General features: G+C 36.3%; 1 protein-coding gene across 1 annotated transcript in view; it reads left to right on the top strand.

Annotated features, from left to right (window-relative positions):
* CNTN5 (contactin 5) overlaps positions 1-14,076 on the top strand; it is a 1,462,970-nt gene that overhangs the window by 834,327 nt on the left and 614,567 nt on the right. The window lies entirely within an intron of this gene.

Below are 14,076 nucleotides of genomic sequence, written 5' to 3'. Positions count from 1 at the left end.
TGTCGCCTGCATCGGCAGGCGAACTCTCAACCACTGGGCCACCAGGGAAGCCCTGTCCCAATTATTAACTGTTTGAGCCTGCTCTTTTATGAATGAGGGGAAGCCTCAGAGACTTCAGCTTTTCTACAAACAAGAGGCAGGGGGACCTGGAGGGGAATTTGTACTTGGGAAGGTTCTGCTTGGTTTCAAGAGGGTCATTAAACCACTAACAAAGACAAGAGCACCTTTTTTGTTTTAGTCATTATCGATTATAATATAGAAATCTAATTGATTTTCCTTAATTTGTGAGGGTCTATCTTACAGAAATCAGCTTTTTTCGTTCTTTTTCTTTTTTTTTTTTTAATAGATTATAACCTGCTCTCACAGACCTTGTTTTTCCTTCAAGAGCAGCCTCATAGTGATGCACAGCAAATGTGTCAGAACAAGAAGTTGTATAAATGGCTTGAGCTCTTCAAATCATGACCCTAGGAGGGATAGAGGAGACAGTTGACACTGCAAGAGGGTGATTCGTGACCATGAGTCACTGAATCAGAGTGGATACAATTGGTCTTGGATATAAGCCTTGACTAAGGGAAGAAAAAATGTTTGATGTCTGAGGAGCTGGAAAGGAGTCAGTAATCAAGGCCTACCTCAGGCAGGAAAGGACAGAAGGAAACATGGTCAGAATACATGGGAGGCAAAAGTAAACTTGTAACTGGAGGATACAGCTAAGTGGAATACAGGTGTCGTGCCTTAAAGAACAACATAAATTTTCGTCTAAGGAGCATGGGTTTTTGAGCCAAACCACCTAGATCAATGATCTGTCCCTGGCCTATAACTTCAGCTCACCACTCTCTGGTTTCCCCTTTTTGTTTAATAATACAAAACCACTCCTGGAAGCTGATCACTGCTTAATGCCTCTTAGGACATGTCTGCTATTGAACTAGAGAGGCATTTACAAAAGCATTCACACAAGTATTTATAATATAGAACCAAATTTATGTTTATGTCAGGGTATCAAGCTCTCCAATATATCTCCAATATATCACCTGCCTATTTTTTAATGATAAATAAATGGCCATATTAATTATTATAGGTTAATCATAATTTGTTCTTCATTGTCAAATGAGTATTGAGTCATGTCTTTAAAACTTACAAACATCTAAGCAAACTGGAGAGGGAAAAACAACTATATAGAACTAAATCTGAGCTTCCTAAAATAGAAGTGGGATTTTATTTTCTGTTACAACTCTTACTTTATTCTGGGGAAAAGTCATATTAGTTGACTCTCTTTTTTAGGTAGTTAAAAGTCAGTTTCCTATTTTTTATTTTTAGGATGACTCAAATCAAAATGCAGATACTTCACCCTGGTCGTTAAGCCCTCATCTAGGAACTCAAAGTTCCATGGGGGCAGGAAGGTGGTAGTGTTATTTGTGAAATAATTTTTTTTTTTTTTTTTTTTGTGGTACGCAGGCCTCTCACTCTTGTGGTCTCTCCCGTTGCGGAGCACAGGCTCCGGACACGCAGGCTCAGCGGCCATGGCTCACGGGCCCAGCCCCTCCGCAGCATGTGAGATCTTCCCGGACCGGGGCACGAACCCGTGTCCCCTGCATCGGCAGGTGTACTCTCAACCACTGCTCCTCCAGGGAAGCCCAATAATTTTTTTTTAATGTAAAGAGTTGATTGAAGTTATTTCATTAAAAATGGACATATTCATTCCTACTAATACTACCATCCTCATTACCTAAGCCTAATTTAATTCACAAGTTAATTTTGACCTTAGATGAGATCCTCCTTTCCAGGAAACCTTTCCTAATCCCACAGGCTAGGATGGATACTCCATACCCCACTGTATTTCTTTAGCATCCTTAGAGCCTTTTAGAGGCTGGACTACACATTGTCACCAAATCACTTCCACTACATTATTGGTTAAGTTTAGCATAAAACCATACATCCAGCATAAGGCCAGATTTAACAGGAAGAGAAATAAAATACCTCTCGAGGAAAAGACTAGAATATGTGGTAGAGCAATAGGAGAAATGGTTGGTGCCCATCGTTAGGTACAGTCCATATGAATTCCCACTTGAAATCACAATTAAAGTCAGCATAGTTTTTGTAATTTTATTTTCTAAAATTTTATTTATTTGAATATAGACATGGAGCAGGCAAATAGTTGACTTACCTATCATCTGAGTTTTATCAGGTAAGGAAAAAAAGATGTGGCAGGAAAGGATTTAAAGGTATACACAAAGAAGCTTTTATAGCAAATAAAGAGCCAAGAAAAGAAATGTGGGGGAGAGTGGATAATGAATAACTGCATATGAGGGCATTTTTAGGTAAATTACTGGGATGGAAGTAATAGCGTAAGTGAAGTGGATGGTTATTTAGGGTGATCATGTTACCAAACTCAGGTCTGGCTGCTCACAACTCAAAAATCAATACCCAGGAAAGAGGCAAATGTTGGTAGAAAGGAAAGTTGCCTTTAATCAGAATGTCAGCAATCTGGGGAGATGGTGGACTCAGTGTCCCCCAAAACCATCTCTGAAGGTTCTGCTTGGCCATGAAAGTTTTTAAAGGGAAAGAGGAAAATAATCACAGTAAATCACTGAGATGGGGTGGGGGTCAGAGTTGTCACCATCCCCCACTGTGTTCAGGCTTGTTTACTTCTTGTGGTCTTTCTTTAGGTGCTGTCTTGTTCACAGTTTGTTCACACAGTTTGTTCATGAGATTACTGAAGGGGAAGCTAGGGAAGAAATCTGGTCATCTGTTAATTACTTATTCTTCATTTCTACTTCTTTGATCAATGGAAAGAGCCAACAGTTTAGGCAACATATTGTGTGATCAAAAAATTTGAAAAGTGTGCTTGGGCTGGAGGTGAGCAGAGCATGGGGGTACCTGGTTTAAGGTTAGTTACAATATAGTTTTGACAAGAAAAGAGGTTTCCTGTGGAGGGCAGTTTCCTGAAAAGAGCTGCTCACAAATCCACTCTCCCCCCACCCTGTCAGGTATCATTCCATTTCTGTGAGATTAGGGACAAATGTCCATCTTCTTAACTTCTTCATGCTGAGAAAGGGTGTTAAGGTCTTAGAGTGCAAGATATGGGTTTGACATGGGTTTGAAGCATTTCTTTGCTGACAGTTTTATTTGCCCACTTACATACACAGATAGAGCAAGCTACAATGACATAGATTATTATGAGGAATTGTGTTAATCCCATTCTCCTAAGGCCAGTTCTTGGAATTGTGCTACCCATAGGTTTCAGTACTGTTCAGGATGGAGCAGCTTATGTCATGACTGTAGTCTTGTCATCATGCAGTTAGTTTTTTACCTCTGGTGGCAGTTATAGTATCTGCAAAACAACTCAGGAATGTGCATCAGACACTGAGTCTGTGACTCTATTGTCCTATTCATTAACTGCTTGAACTGCTCTTTTGTGACCCAGGGAGGCCTGGTAGATTTCAGCTTTTCTAAAACTAAGTGGCAGGAGACATGGAGGGACCTTCGTACTTGGGGGTGGGGGTGAGCAGGGTTCTACTCAGGTCCAATCAGAGGGCAGATATAAAGAAGTGTAGAGTTAATCGCTATGATAAGGAAACAGAACACAGAACCAAAAATAAATTAAACCAGAAACAAAAACAGTACAATGACCAAATACATAGTACAATTTTTGAAATAAGCCTTAATTTCAGAACAAAGAGAGCTGTCATGGGAAGCTGAACTGGAATAGAAAGGTTCCATGCAGGAGGTGAGAACTGAACTGAATCTAGGAGACAGGCAAGAATCAGTTAAAGAGGGGTGCAAGACAAGACACAGCAAAGACTTGGTAGCACTAGTCACATGAAGTGCTTAAAGAATTAAGGGTGTATAAAACTTTCACACTGTCAGGAAAGGAGTTTAGAATTTGATCTTTGGAAAGTGGGAGTCACTGAAAACATAATTTAGTAAGAAAAGGTTATGATGAAGATAATAATTTAGGAAGATTAATCTGCCAAGAGGAATACTGTGCAAGATTGACTTCAGTAGGACTGAGAGAAAAGGGACCAGTTAAGAGTCTAGTGTAATAAGCCATTGCGATGAAGCATTAGCAGGTGCTTAATAGTTTTGTAGAATTAAAAGCTTTGCCATACTATTAATATATCTGACTGGGCATAAAAAAGGAGAGGTGAGAACTCTCAAGAACTTATTAAATAATAAAAAGCACATGGTCAGCAGATGGTCCTGTAACAGTGAAAGGCCTCAATAGGGCTATTTCCTAGCACTTTGACTGCGTCCTTTAGATCCTGATATTTCCCCCACAAAGACCTAGAATGCTGTCTTCTACATGGTTTGAAAGCCAGTTGAGGAAAAAACAAAATATAAGTTCAAGAGTCTATAGAAACAGAGTAAAGAAGGTTGCTGTAGCAGTAAGTGGGCCCATTTCAACTGTGTTGTCTCAGGAATCTCTTTGCTAACTGGAGAAACAATGGAGTTGTCTCCAGAACGCCAATTTACAAAAATGCAAGTTGCTGCAGTAGTACTTATTTCACAATTCACATCACCAGATTCCTAATTTGCTTTAGAAAGAGACTTCTGAAAGGCCTTGATTTTGTTTTCTGTACCTAGTGGCTTCCAATGGTTCCCAGCCCTGGAGGCAGGATGTGTCCCTATTTACATTGTTTATTATTACGTGGATTTCTTGCCTGTTTCCTACTGGGAATCAATAATCTTTAATCTACATCCAGTTAGAAAAACATTATCTATTCTATACTCTCTTTAAAAGTTTTCTAATCCTTTATGTTGTGATATAATGAGAATGAAGCGGTCTACATCGGGATTCATTCATTCATTCAACGTATATTCACTCTCACCCACTATGCATCAGACATTGTTCAAAGATCTTGAAGTTATGGAGCTTACTTTATAAAAGAGCTTACAGTCTGAGATATATCAGGTTAACACATTGTCCCCTGAAAAAGCTATTCCAATAAAACGTTGTATCAGAATTCTCTTTCTTGTACAACATAAAGAGTAAACAGTGGCATGATTCCTCAGGCTGTCTTTGGTTGTTTTTCCTTTATTTAGATACCACCTTACATATTTTCTCAATAGTGAAAATTGAGAGACCAAGTAAATCCTTTTCACAAAGCAGAAACTATATGCTTATTCTGTACAGCTGCTCATAGACTACACTATTTCATAGTTTTGATTAAGAAGACTGAACAATGAAGACTGAATTCATTAACTCACAAAATTGTTTGATGCCTAGTTTGTGTTAGGACTTGTAGGCCAAGGTCATCATTGATACTCAGTAAACATAATTATTTGTAAAGTAAAATGCACCAAATTCTTGTATAAACGGAAAGCCTGTTTTAATTACTTTTTTTATCTTTCCTTTTCCCCTCTCTTCTTTCTTTAAATGTCTTTTTTTCTTTCCTTGTCCCTTCTCTTTCCTTCTTTCTTTTTTCTGTCTCTTTTATTTTCTTTCCTTTTTTCTTTCTTCTTTATCAATTATTTCTTTATTAATTTCTTTTTTAGCTACTGAAAATACTAGATGAGTTTATTTTATAAGATTTAAGGATTTTATTTGATGTCGGGACACAACACATTGACACTGGGCAGATGAAAGGCAGGCTCTTTATTACTTACAGATTTGAAAGAGAGAAGGCTGCTAGGCAGAAGCACACAGAGGTTATACCCAGAGGTCATGTAACAATAAGCTGGAACTGTAGGGGGCAGCTTAATGTTTTTCAGGTGGGGTGGTATAAGCTAGGTTTCTCAGACTTCCTGAGGATTGGCTAATTCCAATATTTTCATCAGGAGTATAAAAGTTCTAGTTGTGTGATACCTGCCCCGGGACAATTAGGGTTGGCACATTGCAGCCCAGAGCATAAAAGTCTGTTAAGTGAAGGGATTGGGAAGTGAACTTAATCAGGTATTCAAGAAGGGGAACTGACTGGTGTCTATGTAGGGACTAGAAACTGGGTCAAGATAACATTATACATATGTATATATGTGTATATATATGTGTGTATATGTGTATATATATATGTATATATATATATATACACACACACACGTATATTATATGACTGTATCTAATGTGTTTGATTTAGATAAGGTTTATGTAAGATACCATTTTCTTTCACTCGAGATCTAGCAGGGTGACTTTATTACTTGTTTCGAGTTCAGGGAACCACACCAGCTAACCATGCACATGAGATCATAATCATATTTCTTGGAATGTAAAAACAATACTACAAGGATAGATTGCCATTGATGTGTACCAAATATTTTAATTTTCTTATTATGTATACTGCACTAGTGTGTGTGTATGTGTGTGTGTGTATATATATATATATATATATATATATATATATATATATAGTCTTATTTAATTCTTAAAATAATCACTTTGTGAGATATTATTTCAACCTGGATGTAGAAGTCGTGCTGAGCAAAGGAAGAAGTGGTGAGTTAGAAATGAGATAAGAGGTAAACAAGGGCTAAAAGGCAAATGACCTAGAGCTTTGGACTCTACCTCATGGACCACAGAGAGTTTTAGGTATGTGAAAGAAATTTAAGTAACAAGATATGTGTGGCTTTGTTCAAAACGTATGTCAAAAGTGGCCTTCTTCCTTTGCTAGGAGGCAAATTATTAGAATCTTCTGTAGCCTACAACGTTTGGCACATGCATGAGAATAAATAATAAATTTTGTGTGTGTGTGTGTGTGTGCATGTGTGTGTGTGTGTGTGTAAGGAACTGGCTGCTTTACAGGCTTCAGATATAATAAAAATAGATGATAGCTTAAGAGCTCAAACATTTTTAGTCTCCTAGAGACTAAAATTTCTCTTTTAGTTTTACCACCTTTTTCTGTGTTGCTGACTCTCATTTAGATTTTAAGGTCATTATAGTTATTCCCCATACATTTTTCTTACCACTCTTCCCACATTACATAATTGTTATTCCTCCATTGACTTTAAAAGTTCATTTATAAGAATATAAATTTGGAAGTTCACATAATTGACCCCTTTTGGAAATCACTAGTAGGACCTTTATCAACATTTTTTATCACTAAGTAGTAAAAATGATGATGATGATGCAATCAATTATCAAACACCATGTACACACACAGACATATACATATGCATTTACATATATATATTAGATAAAATTTAGTTTTTACTTTGAAGAAATACATAATAGGGAAAGTGTGGATAGTAACATAAAGTTTTACTTCAAAACAGATTGCATTTTGGGGGAACCTTTTACACCTCAGATTTACATTTATGTTGTCCTAAAGATCTGGCAAATATAGTTTGGAAGATATAAGTATTCATTCATGTTGAATGAATAAACAAACACAACTCTCTGAAAGATGCTGGGATTCCCATTTGACCTACGTGTACATCTTATTCCTAAGAAGAATGGAAAGGTGGGGGGTTGTTCAACAGTACCCCCTGACAAAGACAACGTCAACTGAAGTCCAGCCTACATCTGTTTACCAAGTCAGGATTGCATGACTTTTTCTTCTTTGTTGCTTCTATTCAAAGAGACTTTTGTAGGGATGCCTCAGTTTTATTGTAGAGTCTGGTACACAGTAATCACCCAAAATATATAGATAAATTGAATTGAAGTATTAAGTCTAGGCAGGAAGCTTTTTAAAACTTCAGCTGGCATAAGTGATGGTGTGTATTAAATGTGACCATAACCTTAGTGTGTTTTCTGTAGGTTAAAATATATTGATCTTTATATTTTAGGCATTTGGCAAATGCTATTTCCCTTAGCAATTTAACCTTACTTGGTGATAAATACACTCTCAATTTTCAAATATTATGAAATACTATAAGATTGTTTCAAAAGTTGGAGTATGATATAATTTGGTCATATTAAATGAGCTTGAGAGAATAATTCCAATTATAAAGCGAAAGTGTTTTTCAAGGAACAGGAAAGGAAAGAGTTTTGTTTAGTTTTCTGTTCTTCCATAGCCTTACAAATATGAAATACAAGAATTGAAGTTTTTCCTTCTTTAAAGGGGTATAGGAATAAGAGATAAAGGATACTAAAAAAGTAAGAAAAGTTAGTAATCTAAACCCCAGAGTAGTTACATGGAAAGAATTTGCCCATTGCTAAGGTCTGAATGTTGTGTCCCACCAAAATTCATATGTTAAAATCCTGATGTCCAGTGTGATGGTGTTAAGAGGTGGGACCTTGTGGAGGTGCCTTTATAAAAGAGACTCCAGAGAGCTAGCTTGTCCCTTCTACCATGTGAGGACACAAGGAGAAATTTGCAACCAAGAGGGCCCTGATCTCTGACTTCCAGCCTCTAGAACTGTGAGAGATAAATTTCTGTTGTTTGTAAACCACCCAGTCTGTGGTATTTTGTTATAGCAGCCTGAACAGACTGACACTTGTCTTATTAATTGCTATGTGTGCATGTTCAATAGAAGATGACCTTATTTGTTAAGGCTTAAACATTGTAACAGCATTGCCAATGTAGCTCATAAATAAGATTTATTTCATAATCTGAGAAAGTCAGATGAAGAGAATAGGAACAGAGATATCCATTTTTGAAGTAAAAGAGAAGAAAGAAGCTGAAGAGCATATTTGTGTCAGGGAGGCCTCTGGCACCTCGGGAACTTGGGGGCAATCAGAAGGGGCTCCCTTCCATCCTAGGGCTGGCAATCCCAGCTTGAAGAGCTGACACAGGCAGGATTTCAGCCCCTGGCTGTACACTCAGCAGACATCATGTGTAGTGCATAACCTGTATCACTGAAGTGGCAGCAAATGTTTGCTGGATATGTACCAAAGGCTGAGTGAATTTGAAGTGTTCTTAACTGAAGATACATGAATGTCTAGTATTAATAATACTTAATCTCCCCTGACTGCCCCTCCAAAGAAACCATCAGCCCGTACAGAATGGCCTGCTCTTGCCTTTCTGAATATGAGAAGTAAGCTGGCAAACCCAGTTCTAGGTTGTTTTCTGCTCACCAGCAACACTTTATATTTCATATTATTTTATTTTTTATCTATTCGAACTCTATCCATTTTATTGTTTCCAACTTGAATTCCACATTTGCTAAAAGCATTTTAGCCCAGGGTATTATCTTTGTTTTTGGAATTCTGTGAGAGTATTATGCCTGGAATATTCATGTGTGTTACATTATTATTTATTTTGCTTATTAATGTATCACTCAGCCTCTTTCATAAGGATTTAGAGTGGTTTACAGTTTAACAGGTTAAAAATTACTAGGTTCATAGGTTTGGAGGAATATGGGTAGAAGAGTATATTAGTCAGGGCATTCCAGAGAGACAGAATAGGTTTTGTATATGTGTATGTGTTATAGTATATATATATATATATATATATATATATATATATATATATATAGAGAGAGAGAGAGAGAGAGAGAGAGAGAGAGAGAGAGAGAGAGAGCGCGAGAGAGAGAGAGAGAGAGAGAGATTTTAAGGAATTGTCTCATGGTGTCATGTGATTGTGAGGACTGGCAAATCCAAAATTTGTAGATCAGGTCAGCAGGCTGGAAAAACAAGCAAGAGTTGATGTTGCAGTCTGGGGTCCGAATTCCACAGGGTAGCAGGCTGGAAACTTTGGCAGAGTTAACTATGTTGCAGCCTTGAGGAGAATTTCTCCTTCTTTGGGAAACATCAATCTTTTCTCTAAGGTCTTCCACTGATTGAATGAGGCCCACCTACATTGTGTAGGGTAATACTCACTGAGATAAAATAATCAAGAAATAATATCATGTGAAATAGTTTAACTTTGAAATTCTAATTAGGCCAACAACAATTATAATAGTTTTGTGTCTATCGGAGAAACCTATGTAAATCACTAATTTCAGTATGTTGGAAGTTAACATTAAATGGTCAGAATAACCTGTTTCTTTTTCAGTGTAACTATAGTATTATATTTTGTCCAAGTCAATTGCTGATTTTTTTTCTCTTTATATTACTAAATTCTGGTATTCTCTATATTATGAAAATCTCTTCTGTTTCCTTATTCACCTAGTGTTACTTAAGGTGATACAAGCTACGTATGTATGCCTGAAACTTACAGGACATATTTCTGCTTTAACAGAGTTTATTTTAGAAAAACCAAGTTCACCTGTAGTTTCCTAGCTACCTCATTGACATGTGTAAACAAATATTCTTACACTTTTACCGTGTATCAGAATAACCACTTATCTTATGCAGTGAACTTGGCCACTAAGAGATAAATTTGCCCTAAACCTAACCTATCAGGAGATTTCACCTCTTAGACGTAATTCATAGCTTAGAAATAAACTCTTAAAAAACTTTTGACTTTTTGTCAGATTGGAAATTTGGAATTTGGAAAATTTTACTGAAAGAGAATTCCACAAATTTTTCTACCTTAAGGCAGGTTAAGTATTTTCTTTCTATTACACTTATAGTATTGTATCCTGATGCTATGTGAATGGCTGGTATTATAAACTGTTATATATTCCATTGAATTAATTTTGCAAAAATGTGCCTAGTAAGACTGAGACATTTCCTCTGTTTATGAATCCTCCATGCTCTCCTCCACTAAGGGTACAGCTTTTTACTAAGTAGGAGAAAAATAGCTTAATTTCATGGTTTACAAGTGATGAAAATAATACTTTCAATAGCAAAAATTAGGATCTATGAATGAAAAAAAAAAAGGAAAATTTTACTCCTAAATGTTATGGGCAACAATACCAAGATTAGCTCATTTAATTAGAATATAACACAACTATGGTATTCAGCAAGTACTTCAACATCTATTCAAAGCTGAACAAAGTGTAAGACAGGATAGTGAGTCCAAGTCCTAGCTCAGCCCCTTGTGAGCTGTGTGACTTTGGCTAATTCATCCTAAATTTACTGAGCCAATGTTTTCTCCTGTAAAATGTCAGAATGAGGATGGGTAACCTATAGGGTGATTAGCAGTTATGCAATTGTTTTGTAAATTCTAGAGTATGTTTCAAATATATACCTCATATTTGGAACATACTCTAGAAGTTATATTAAATTCTAAATAATCTTACATTAAATAAGATTGTGCTTACTTAACATGTAATTTTTTTCCTGGTAGGATAATACAGTAAATATAGGACTGGAATGAGAAGCAAGAAATCTTGGTTCAATAACTAATAATTTTCTCTATTTTGTCAGCTCAGTATTTTTGGATGGCAGCTTTAAGTGGGGTGTGGTAAGAAGGAAGAAATCTCTTGGTTCTTTTCTAACTCTAAAAGATTTTAATATTATTATTTATAACTTTATTTTAAATAGGTAGGCAGATATTTTTACATTTATTTGATAGATCAACAAGCTATAAATTCAAGAAAGTGTTAGTGACTTGTGCAAGGTCTCGTAGCAAGTCAGCAGCTGTGTTGAGATAAAAATTTAGACTAGAGCCTAGAATCTGTCACTCCTCGCTAGTGTTCCTTCTTCTGAAATTCTCTGCCTTGATAATACTTCTAGTTACTCTAATTTGATTGATTATGTTCATGTAAATTATTATGGGAAATATTGACATATTGGGCACACTCCTGTTCAATGTTTCAGACTCTCTGTTAATGGACTGTAACAACCAGAATGATAGCTTCTGCCTTCAGGAAACTCACAGTCTCACAGAGGACCTTACATACTGCCACTTTTATATGAGTCTGTGTGGCTAAACGCAGTACAAAGTGCCTTGGGTAGTAAGAATTAGACAGCTACCTTCAACATTCACTGTGAAGCACCTCAAAGGGAAGGATAGAAGTTCATTGCTTTGCTCGTTAACAGTGTGGTGAGGAAAGTGATACATCATTTTGAAAGAACGCTGAAGAATCCAAGTACATCAGGAATTTGTACATTAGACGTGACATTTAAAATCCTGTGCCTGATTATGTATGTGTATGTAACAAATATAAATCATTCCCCTCATACACATTTTTAATTTAATCTTTATGACAAACCTATGGGATAGATTTATCCTAGTATTACAAATGATGAATATAATGTTTAGATATTAAGAAGTATAACTATAATTTTGCTGTTTGTCTTCCTCCTTAAATTGTAAGTTCTTGGGAGAGAATAGTGGAAAAAACTTGTTTCTCTTGAATTTTTTGCCCCATGAAAGCTGTGGATACCTGAGAAAGTTACTTAACCTCTCTAATCTTGGTGTCCTTACCTATAGTACAGAATTATGTAAAGAGCCTATAAAGTCTTGGTAGGGTCTGGTTCACATTAGTTATACAATGGTTGTTTCCTACATGTAGGACACCATTCTGTATGGTAGGTGGCCCATGAATAGGTTCTTTGTAATTGTAAGGGATTGATGCCATTCAGTAGTGTTCTGCATGGGAGCTGTGATACAACTGGCTATTTGGCAGCGCTAAAAGAATCAAACCCATTTATTAGTTATTTGTAAAATCATATATTAAGGTGTAGATAACTTGCAGATGATGGGGTAAGTTACTTTAATAATTCAATGAAAGCTTAGGATTAACAGATACACACTACTATATATCAAATAGATAAACAACAAGTACCTACTGTATAGCACACAGCACTATATTCCATATCTTGTAATAATCTATAATGGAAAAGAATGTGAAAAAGAACATATATATATATATATATATATGTGAATCACTTTACTGTACACCTGAAACATTGTAAATCGACTGCACTTCAATTATAAAAAGCTTAAGAGATTCTTGACTAAATCCAGGATAAAATTAAAGCCTTCCACTTCAACAGATATTTTCCTTTTTTTTTTTTAACTTCTTTATTGGAGTATAATTGCTTTACAATTGTATGTTAGTTTCTGCTTTATAACAAAGTGAATTAGTTATACATACACATATGTTCCCATATCTCTTCCCTCTTGCATCTCCCTCCCTCCCACCCTCCCTATCCCACCCCTCTAGGTGGTCACAAGCCACCGAGCTGATCTCCCTGTGCTATGCGGCTGCTTCCCACTAGCTATCTATTTTACATTTGGTAGTGTATATATGTCCATGCCACTCTCTCACTTTGTCACAGCTTACCCTTCTCACTCCCCATATCCTCAAGTCCATGCTCTAGTAGCTCTCTGTCTTTATTCCTGTCTTACCGCTAGGTACTTCATGACCTTTTTTTTTTTCTTAGAGTCCATATATATGTGTTAGCATATGGTATTTGTTTTTCTCTTTCTGACTTACTTCACTCTGTATGACAGACTCTAGGTCCATCCACCTCACTATAAATAACTCAATTTTGTTTCTTTTTATGGCTGAGTAATATTCCATTGTATATATGTACCACATCTTCTTTATTCATTCATCTGTTGATGGACACTTAGGTTGCTTCCATGTCCTGGCTATTGTAAATAGAGCTGCAATGAACATTTTGGTACATGACTCTTTTTGAATTATGGTTTTCTCAGGGTATATGCCCAGTAGTGGGATTGCTGGGTCATATGGTAGTTCTATTTTTAGCTTTTTAAGGAACCTCCATACTGTTCTCCATAATGGCTGTATCAATTTACATTCCCACCAACAGTGCAAGAGTGTTCCCTTTTCTCCATACACTCTCCAGCATTTATTGTTTCTAGATTTTTTGTTGATGACCATTCTGACCGGTGTGAGATATCTCATTGTAGTTTTGATTTGCATTTCTCTAATGATTAATGATGTTTAGCATTCTTTCATATGTTTTTTTGGCAATCTGTATATCTTCTTTGGAGAAATATCTATTTAGGTCTTCTGCCCATTTTTGGATTTTTTTTTTTTTTGTTGTTGTTGTTATTGAGCTGCATGAGCTGCTTGTAAATTTTGGAGATTAATCCTTTATCAGTTGCTTCATTTGCAAATATTTTCCCCCATTCTGAGGGTTGTCTTTGGTCTTGTTTATGGTTTCCTTTGCTGTGCAAAAGAAACATTTAACAAGGACCTAGAAGAACTAAAGAGGAAACAAGCAACGATGAACAACACAATAAATGAAATTTAAAATACTCTAGAAGGGATCAATAGCAGAATAACTGAGGCAAAAGAATAAGTGACCTGGAAGATAAAATAGTGGAAATAACTACTGCAGAGCAGAGTAAAGATAAAAGAATGAAAAGAACTGAGGACAGTCACAGAGACCTCTGGGAC

The sequence above is a fragment of the Phocoena sinus genome, chromosome 8, assembly GCF_008692025.1.
Source record: "Phocoena sinus isolate mPhoSin1 chromosome 8, mPhoSin1.pri, whole genome shotgun sequence".
In the NCBI taxonomy this organism is placed as follows: Eukaryota; Metazoa; Chordata; class Mammalia; order Artiodactyla; family Phocoenidae; genus Phocoena; species Phocoena sinus.
This window is presented reverse-complemented; position numbering and strand designations above follow the sequence as displayed.